The sequence below is a fragment of the Pipistrellus kuhlii genome, unplaced genomic scaffold, assembly GCF_014108245.1.
Source record: "Pipistrellus kuhlii isolate mPipKuh1 unplaced genomic scaffold, mPipKuh1.p scaffold_m20_p_8, whole genome shotgun sequence".
Lineage (NCBI taxonomy): Eukaryota > Metazoa > Chordata > Mammalia > Chiroptera > Vespertilionidae > Pipistrellus > Pipistrellus kuhlii.
This window is the reverse complement of record NW_023425584.1, coordinates 11,895,316-11,904,542: the sequence shown is the minus strand read 5'-3', so window position 1 is coordinate 11,904,542 and position 9,227 is coordinate 11,895,316. Positions and strand designations below refer to the sequence as shown.

General features: G+C 44.0%; 1 pseudogene; it reads left to right on the top strand.

The window, feature by feature from the left end:
- The first annotated feature begins 2,815 nt into the window (after positions 1-2,815).
- Positions 2,816-7,345, top strand: LOC118711710 (annotated as a pseudogene).
- Positions 7,346-9,227: the final 1,882 nt, after the last annotated feature.

The window sequence follows — 9,227 nt, the reverse complement described above, 5'->3', positions numbered from 1 at the left end:
AGTATTATCCTGATGGAACTGCCGGTAATCGGACAAAAGGAGAAAATTTACATCCCACTTCCATTCCAGGCTCACCCAGAGCCCAAGGCCTTCCTCTGTGTCAGCCTAGGAACTGAGTACTTGAAAAAAAAAAAAAGACAATCCAAAGACAGGAAAGTGAATTTGAAAGACGCTTTCATAGCTTGATTTTGCATTTTTAAAAGATTCAGATAAGGGAAAGGAGGGGAAGTGTTGTAATTTCTGTCTCTCTATAGCTTTGCTGCTGCACCCTCCAAAGCTATGCTGCCCAACACAGTGGCTGCCAGCCTCATGTGGTTATTGAACACATGAAATGTAGCTGGTCCACATGGAGACATGTTGTAAATATAAAATGCATACCAGATCTTAAATACTCAGGATAAAAATATTATAAAATAGCTCATTGGTCAGTTTTATACAGATGACATGTTGGAATCTTTCAAATAAAATACATTATTATAATGAATTGTACCCATTTGCAGGAGAGACTCAGAGCTAGGAAGGGAATTGATGTATATACTCTGAGCTAGGAATGCGCCTTGGGGGCTTTTAAAAGGTCATTGCAGAATGATAACTGCAGAATGATAAGAGCAGATGGTTAGTAAATAAAACTGCCCTGCCCTAACTGGTTTGGGTCAGTGGATAGAGTGTCTTACCCGAGTACTGAGGGTCCCAGGTTGGATTCCAGTCAATGGCACATGCCTGGGTTTCGGGCTTGATCCCCATTTGGGGGTGTGCAGGAGGCAGCTGATCAGTGATTTTTCTCTCATCATTGATGTTTCTGTCTCTCCTTCTCCCTTCCTCTCTGAAATCAATAAAAATAACAAATAAAAAACACGTTGCCCTTCCATATCATAGGTCAAAAAAGGTTATCTCCGATAATCTTTTATTATAGGCTAGGCTCCTGACTCAAGTTCTTCTAGGTAGTTAAGATTCTCCTGAATCTGAGGCTAAAACTGCCTTTAGCTCAAAGTCATCTGAATACCATTGTTGAGGCATACCTTGGGGTGGCTCATTTTGGTCAACCTAAAGCCTGTTCTCCTTTATATCTACCTCCCCATAACTGTCCCAGGAAGTGATTGCAGTTTGCATTTAGCTATAAATTAAATGATTTTTGAGTTTGTGTGTGTATGTGTTTTAGAATTTCAGGCTCTTCCTGGAAGGATGCAAATGAAACCATGAGGGAGGAGGAAGCAGGAAACTGAATAAGAGCCTGGCCTTCACTGGACATGGGGTGCTGGGGCCTTCACCTGGGCTCAGTTTATTAGATAGTAGCCAGAGCTTCCTGACATTTCCCATCAGAAGGAAAAATGAGAAGGGCTGGTTAGAGAGAAATCCCTCTTCCATATTCATGCAAGATGAAGTCAAATGTGTTTGATTTCTTTTTTCTTTTTTCTTTTTTGAATATTTTATTGCCTTTTCACAAAGAGGAAGAGAGAAGATAGCTAGAAACATTATGAGAGAGAATCATCAATCAGCTGCCTCCTGCACACCCCCCACTGGGGATGCGCCCACAACCAAGGCACATGTCCTTGACCGGAATCGAACCCAGGACCCCCCCAAGTCCGCAGGCCGACACTCCATCCACTGAGCCAAACCGGCCTCAGTTGATTTCTTTTTTAAGTACTCCTATCACTTCAACAGTGATTACCTTTTCCCAAATCCAAGAACAGAATGGGATGGGAGCTGTCCAAGGCTGCCAGGGGCTTTTCTAACTGACGGGATTTAAAACCAAACCCCTCCCTATGCCTGAGTTACAATTGATTTCTGACTTGTCCACCTCCCAGCTTTGAGCTTTCAGAGCTTAGCCCTTAGGGGGAACTTCCTGACTTCTAAAGCTGAGGGAAAATCTGCTCAGTATTCACCTTCTCCAATTCCAGTCCCGAAGGTGCAGATTTGCAGGGATTGGGGAAGCTGGCATTTTAAAGCCACAAGTATAAGGGGAGGCCATGATAATCATGTCTTTTAGTCATATTGGGCTTTGTGACTATAATGACTGTTACTTTGCTAGATGCTTTTGCAAACAACAGTATCATTTAGTCCACAGGCAACCTAGGGGGTCAGACTTGTTCATCATATATATAGGAGGCTTCCCTAGCTGGTTTGGCTCAGAGGATAGAGCACTGGCCTGCGAACTGAAGGATCCCAGGTCCAATTCCAGTCAAGGGCACATACCTCGGTTGCAGGCTTGATTCCTGGCCCTGGTTGGGGCAGGATGTGATGATTCTCACATCAATGTTTCTCTTTCTGTGTCTCTCCCCTCCCTTCCACTCTCTAGAAAACAAAAAAGAAAAGAAAACTGAGGCTAAGAGAGGTTAAAAAACTAGCTTAAGTCCACCCAGATAGTAGGTGGTGGAGCCAGAATTCAAAGTGAGAATTCTATAGTTTCCATTGCTTACTAAGCATGAGAAAATGAAGATCATTAGCCCCACATAAGATCACCAACTCAGGACTTCTCAGAATGCGGCCCTAGCTGTACTGAAAAGTCTCCACAGGTGACCTGAAATCCATCAAAAGTTGCAGACCTAGGCTCACTTTTTTAACTACTCACTTGCCTCTGACCCAGTATTAATCATCTTTGTTACTACCCCACAAGAATCTTTGTTTGGTAGAACCACTCATGGTGTTTGCGAAGGCTTTGGTCCAATGATCAACTTTTAAAAAACATATATATTTTTATGATTTCAGAGAGGAAGGGAGAAGGAAAGAGAGAAACATCAATGATGACAGAGAATCATCAATCAGTTGCCTCCTGCATGCCCCTACTGAAACCTAAGCATGTACCCTGATTGGGATAGAACTGTGACCTGGTTCATAGGTTGACGCTCAACCACTGAGCCAACTGGGCCAGTGACCAACTTTTAAGATGTGACTTTGCCTTTGAATTCATGGAAACTGGCACACAGCTCAGATGAGTTCAGAACCCAGATGATCTAGTTAGTATCTTCTGAGCCCAGGGAACTTGCCTTTCATTCAGCCTGGAGCCCTGCGCCCTCCTCCTTGTCTCTTTAGTGTCTCCTCGTTCATCTTTCAGGTCACAATTTCCTACCTAGGCATAGGAACTGTGAATCATTCACATACTAGTAGCTTCTTCTATTTATTTAAGTGATTATTTATTTGTTGATTCCCCTTGCACTAGACAAAAAAGAACAAAGTCCAGACCTGCTTTTGCTCATCTCCAAACCCAAGCCCCAGGTCTGGCATGAAATAGGCACTTAATACCTAATCTTTTTTTTTTTTTTTAATTGATTTCAGAGAGGAAGGGAATGGGAAAGATAGAATCCTAGCTACCTTGGAGAAAGGGAAAGGACCTTGATGAGAGATGAGCTAGAAATAGCAGGGAGCAGGCACACGTGAGCGGAGACCATAGCTGCCTTCGTATCCCAGCTGGAGAATGTTCCTTGGAAAAAGCTAGAGCCTTATTAGGATTGTCTTTAGACTGAGATGACAGCGATGAGAAAGAATCATAGGCACTCAATACCTAAGCCTTATAGAATGCCAACTATGGGTCAGGGATTGTGCTGAGCACTTCATATATATTCACTCACTAAATTCTTACAACCCGCTAATCCCCATTTCACAGATGAGCAAACTGGGGCATTGAAAAGTCAAGTGGTCACTTAAGCTTAAAAGGCTCAAAATATACCAAGCTAGTCGATGGCAAAGTCCAGTTTCAAACTCAGGCAGTGGAACTCCAAATTTGAAAGTCTTGATTGATGGTTTAATTAATGATTTGTGGAGCAGCCACACCCACAATTCAACTTCGGGAGACTAGGGCTAATGCCTGACCAGATAGGGCTGATCTGTGTATCCAAGCAACATGGTCAGAGCACCAACCCTCAGAGAGATGCCAAGTACCCTGGGAAAGAACGGGCTTTGGAGGCAGTCTTCAGATTACATTCTGGCTCCTTCACTAACCCTCTGGTCCCCAGTTCTTCCATCTGCCATGGGGGTTAATAACTCCTACCCTCAAGAATATTATGAAGATTGGATGGCCTAATGTACATGAAACAACTCGCCATGATGCATCACACCTTGCAGCAGGTGTTCAACACATTTGTTTCCTTTCTTTAGTCAAGCTCTCTCTTTCTGTCATCTCAGTCTAAAGACAATCCTAATAAGGCTCTAGCTTTTTCCAAGGAGCATTCTCCAGCTGGGATACAAAGGCAGCTGTGGCCTCTGCTCATGTGTGCCTGCTCCCTGCTATTTCTAGCTCATCTCTCATCAAGGTCCTTTCCCTTTCTCCAAGGTAGCTAGGATACAGTCTTGTTAGGCCTGGCCCTCAACTCCCTGAGGTGGCCAACGCAGGGCCTTGGACAGGCAGACACATGCGGAAGCCAAAAAGGACAGAATCAACAGGAAAAAATGTATCCTGAGAACAGGGGCAGAGCTTCTGCCTCTAACGTTTCCACCTCTCATGGATCCAAAATTTTAAGAGTAATTCTTATTTGCCAAAAATCATTGTAGCTTCAACGCCTCCAAAACTGCTCCCATTATTACCAAATCCATATAGCCACCCCACTGCCACCAAATCTACCACCACCACAACTGCCACCAAAGGCATCTCAACCTGGTTCATCCAGGTTACAGCAGAGAATATTATTTGACAATAAAAAGAAATAAAGTACTGATGCATGCAATAACCTGGATTATTCTATCTGAAAGAAGCCAGGCCCAAAGGACTACATATTGCATGATTTTGTCTATATGAAATGTCCAAATTAGGCAAATCTATAGAGACGGAAAGTAGATCAGTGATTGCCTAGGGCTGGGAACAGTAGGGAAGAAATGGTTAGGGACTACTAATGGGTAAAGATTTCTTTTTGGGATAATGAAAATATTCTAAAATTGATTTTTGTAATGGTTGCTGAGTTCTCTGAGTATACAAAAAAAGCACTGAACCATATACTTTAAATTAACTACTGTTATTTGAATTATATCTCAATAAAGTTGTTAAAATAATACAAATTAATAAGACCTATGTTTTACCACATAGCTTCTCAAGAACTCAGTTCCTCATTCAGTCATTCATTCATCCAGTATTCATAAAATCCAACCATGTGCCAGGCACCATTCTGGTTACTGAGCATACAGTGGTTTACAATCCAGACAAGGACTGGACCCTCACAAGGCTAACATTATAATGAAGGGAGGCAGAATATAAACAAACTAGTGACCTGGTGCACAAAATTTGTGCATGGGGAGGGAATGTCCCTCACCCCAGCCTGCACCCTCTCCAATATGGGACCCCTTGAGGGATGTCCGACTGCTCGTTTAGTAGGATCTGGCCTAAACGGACAGTCGGACATCCCTCTGACAATTCAGGACTGCTGGCTCCCAACTGCTCACCTGCCTGCCAGCCTGATCACCCCCTAATCACTCCCCTGCAGGCTTGGTTACCCCTAACTTCACTCCCCATCAGGCCTGGTCCCTTCCAACTGCCCTCCCCTGCCAACCAGTCACCCCTAACTGTCCTCCCCTGCAGGCCTGGTCCCTTCCAACTGCTCTCCCCTGCAGGTTTGGGTCCCCCGCAACTGCCCTTCCCTGCAGGCCTGATTACCCTCAACTTCCCTCCTCTGCCAGCCTGGTTACCCCTAACTGCCCTCCCCTGCAGGCTTCATTGCCTCCAACTGCCCTCCCTTGCAGGCCTGGTCCCTCCCAACAGCGCGCTTCCCCTGCTGGCATCTTGTGTCTACATGAGGGCAGCCATCTTGTGTGTTAGAGTGATGGTCAATTTGCATATCACTCTTTTATTAGATAGGGTCAGTTTTAGAGAGATCATTTCAGATAGTGGTACCTGCCACAAACAAATTTAATGGGTTTTTAAGATAGAAAGTGACTAGGAGGAAGGGAAAAGTTAGCTACTTTAAATAGGTTGTCAAGCAAAGCTTATTTGAGGAGGTGCCCTGTAACTGAGTCATTCATTCATTCACTCATTCATTCATTTGTGCAAACATTCTTTGAGCTTCTACAGGCATTGTGATAGGAACTCATTACATTGCCAATTCAGCATCAATGAATGCTTTTTTTGGTGGATTAATCTGTTTCCTTGCTCAAATCAGTGCCCATCTGATTTGTGATAAGTCTTTATGGCATCTTTCCCTTTCTCTGTCTATAGGAGGGTGGAGGTAGCAAAAACTGTTTCCCCTTGAGACAGTGAAGTAAAAATCATTCACAGAGCAAACCAGAATATAAAACAAATATTTTCTTTAAGTCAATGCCACAGACTAAACATTGGTTTTGTTCAAGCCTCTGGGAATTTCCCTATATCTTACATAAACCTGGTTGACAAATGAGAAATGAGCCCCAAAGGTGAAATGCTAGTTGGGCGGGCCGTGGCCTTGGCTTAGCAATTCCAGTGGGCCCTCAGGTCCAGACGCGGGTGGTTCAGAACAGTTCTTTCAGTTTCTTTATGAGCTCATGGCTTTCCCTCCGAGGACTCTAATCCCAGTCCAATGATCAGAGAGCACTAGGTGGCTCAGAGACCCTGACTCCAAGTGCTCACCACCAATGCTGTAAAATTATTTATTTATTTGAGAGAGAGAGAGAGAGAGAGAGAGAGAGAGAGAGAGAGAGAGAGAGAGAGAGAAAGAGACTGACTTGATGTTCTACCCATGTATGCATTCGTTGGTTGCTTCTTCTATGTGTCCTGACCAGGGACCAAACCCACAACCTTGGAACATCAAGACAATGCTCCAACCAGCTGAGCTATCTGGCCCGGGCCTCACAACCAATTTGAATGCCACCCAAAGTGGGTATTTGTGAGTTTAATTAGTACAGCAAATAGTCCCTTTGCCAGGATCTGAGGCAGGTCACAAAAGGCAGACTGAGCTCTTCTCTCTTATGGCCATCATAGGGAGCACCAGCGGTCAAAATGAAGTTCAATCCCTGTGAGACTTCTGACCAGAGCAAGACCCGTAAAAGGCATTTCAATGCACCTTCCCACATTCGCAGGAAGAGTATGTCATCTCCTCTTTCAAAAAAGCTGAGACAGAAGTATAATGTTAGATCCATGCCCATCCGAAAGGATGATGAAGTTCAGGTTGCTTGAGCAATTACAATGGGCAGCAAATTAGCAAAGTAGTCCAGGTTTACAAGAAGAAATATGTCATCTACATTGAACAAGTGTAACGGGAGAAAGCTAATGGTACAACCATTAATGTGGGCATTCACCCCAGTTAAGGTGATTATCACTAGACTAAAGCTAGACAAAGACCACAAAAAAGTCCTTGAATGTAAAGCCAAATCTTGCCAAGTAGGAAAAGAAAAGGGAAGATACAAGGAAGAAACAGTTGAGAAGATGCAGGAATAAAGTAAACATTATATACAACTTCCATTAAAAACTTAAAAAAAAAAAAAAAAAAAAAAAAGCAGACTGACCTCAGGAGACAAAGGGAAAAATCCAACCAAATTTGTATCTTACTTGAGTCTCGTCACTTTTTTGGGCTGTAGTTTTTCCATTTGTGAAGCAAGGAGGTCAGATCAGTTCTGGGACGACTAAGACCAGACCTACATTCTGCCACACGTACGCTGGTCATGGCAGATGTCACTAATTGATCAGGGACTCTTGAGAATCAGCCTCAGAATTTTTCTCAACAGTCTTCTAATCATGGATCACCAGTGGGTCAGCAGCAATGGCACACAGCTTAGCAGCTACTAACCATGTTCCTGAATCGTATCGCTTCTAAAGGGCCCATCCAGCTCGGATAGTCGGAAGCATTAGAGCTTCTAGGTTTGCAATCACAACTGGGGCCAGTATGGGAGTAGTAGGAAAGGAAGGTAGACATTAGAGTCAGAAAGTCCTTGGTTTGAATTCCAACAGCTCCATTTACTAGTTATGCAAACTTGGGTGAGCTAGTTCTCATTGAAAACAGGATCAGCTGAAACTGGTTTGGCTCAGTGGATAGAGCGTCGGTCTGTGGACTGAAGGGTCCCAGGTTCGATTCCGGTCAAGGGCATGTACCTTGGTTGCGGGCACATCCCCAGTAGGGGGTGTGCAGGAGGCAGCTGATCGATGTTTCTAACTCTCTATCCCTCTTCCTTCCTCTCTGTAAAAAATCAATAAAATATTTTTTTTAAAAAAGAAAACAGGATCAGAGTTCCTGACACATAAGGGGTTGTACAAATTAAATTAGGTAATACTTATAAGGTACCTATTGCTTGCACACGGAACACAGACACACCCAGCAAAGGTGTACAACCAGAGACTTGCCTTCTACCCTCTCCGTGCCACTCAGCAGAGAAGCCCCTGGCTTCTGACTTGCACTGCCTGGAGTCCCCTCCTCCACAGGCTGTATCTTCTGTCAGTGTCAGATTGTTTTCCGCCCTTCCAAAGCTCCTTGGGGCCTGCTGTCACACCAGGGAACTCAGAGCAACCTGGCAGTCTTTTGAGCATGGCAGAAGCTTGAGAGAACCATCTGAGGTCAGTGAACTGTGGGCTTTCCGTTGGCTCTCACGCTTGGCCTCTGCTTAAGGACGACAGCACCAGATGCTCGGTGCAGATGGGAATGTAGTGTCCTAGAAGCAGGGCAGTAGCTGGGCTGTTTTTCATCTCTCAGTTTAGGTACCAGGGGTCATTATAGGAAAAGTTGGTGTATAATTTCTCTAGACCGCAGATGGCAAATTCATGGCCCAAATATCAGCAATCCCTCCACAGATACCACACCGCTATTACTGTGCTGATTGAGACCTGGTTTCTCTGGGAGGTAGACTCTGAGAGATCTGCATGCAGGAATTTTACTGTGGATACTTTCAGGACCAACAGCTGTGGGAAGGGAGGGAAGTAGGATGAGGCAGGGGAGAAAATGAATTATGATGTAGGTACAAAAAAAGGTCACTACCGTTCCAGCAGCTGCTAAACCACTGACGGGCTTTCTTTGAAACCCCAGTGGGCACGCAGAGAATAAGTAAGCCTGGTCCTCCCAGCTTTTGTCCAGAGAGAAAATAGCCAGAGCACCTACACTTAGAGGCATCAGTTGCTGCCAGATCACCTTTGTGCATTCTTTGTACAGATATGATTTTAGAGGAAAGACTTTTTGGAGTCCTCTTCATCTAACCCACTCATTTTACAATGAAGTTAACACAATGCCAGGGAAGGAAACAGACTTGGCAGGAAGGCTGTGGTTCGAATCCCAGCCAGCCATTTTTATTTTTTTAAATTATTATTACTATTATTATTATTTTAATAATATATTTTATTGATTTTTTTG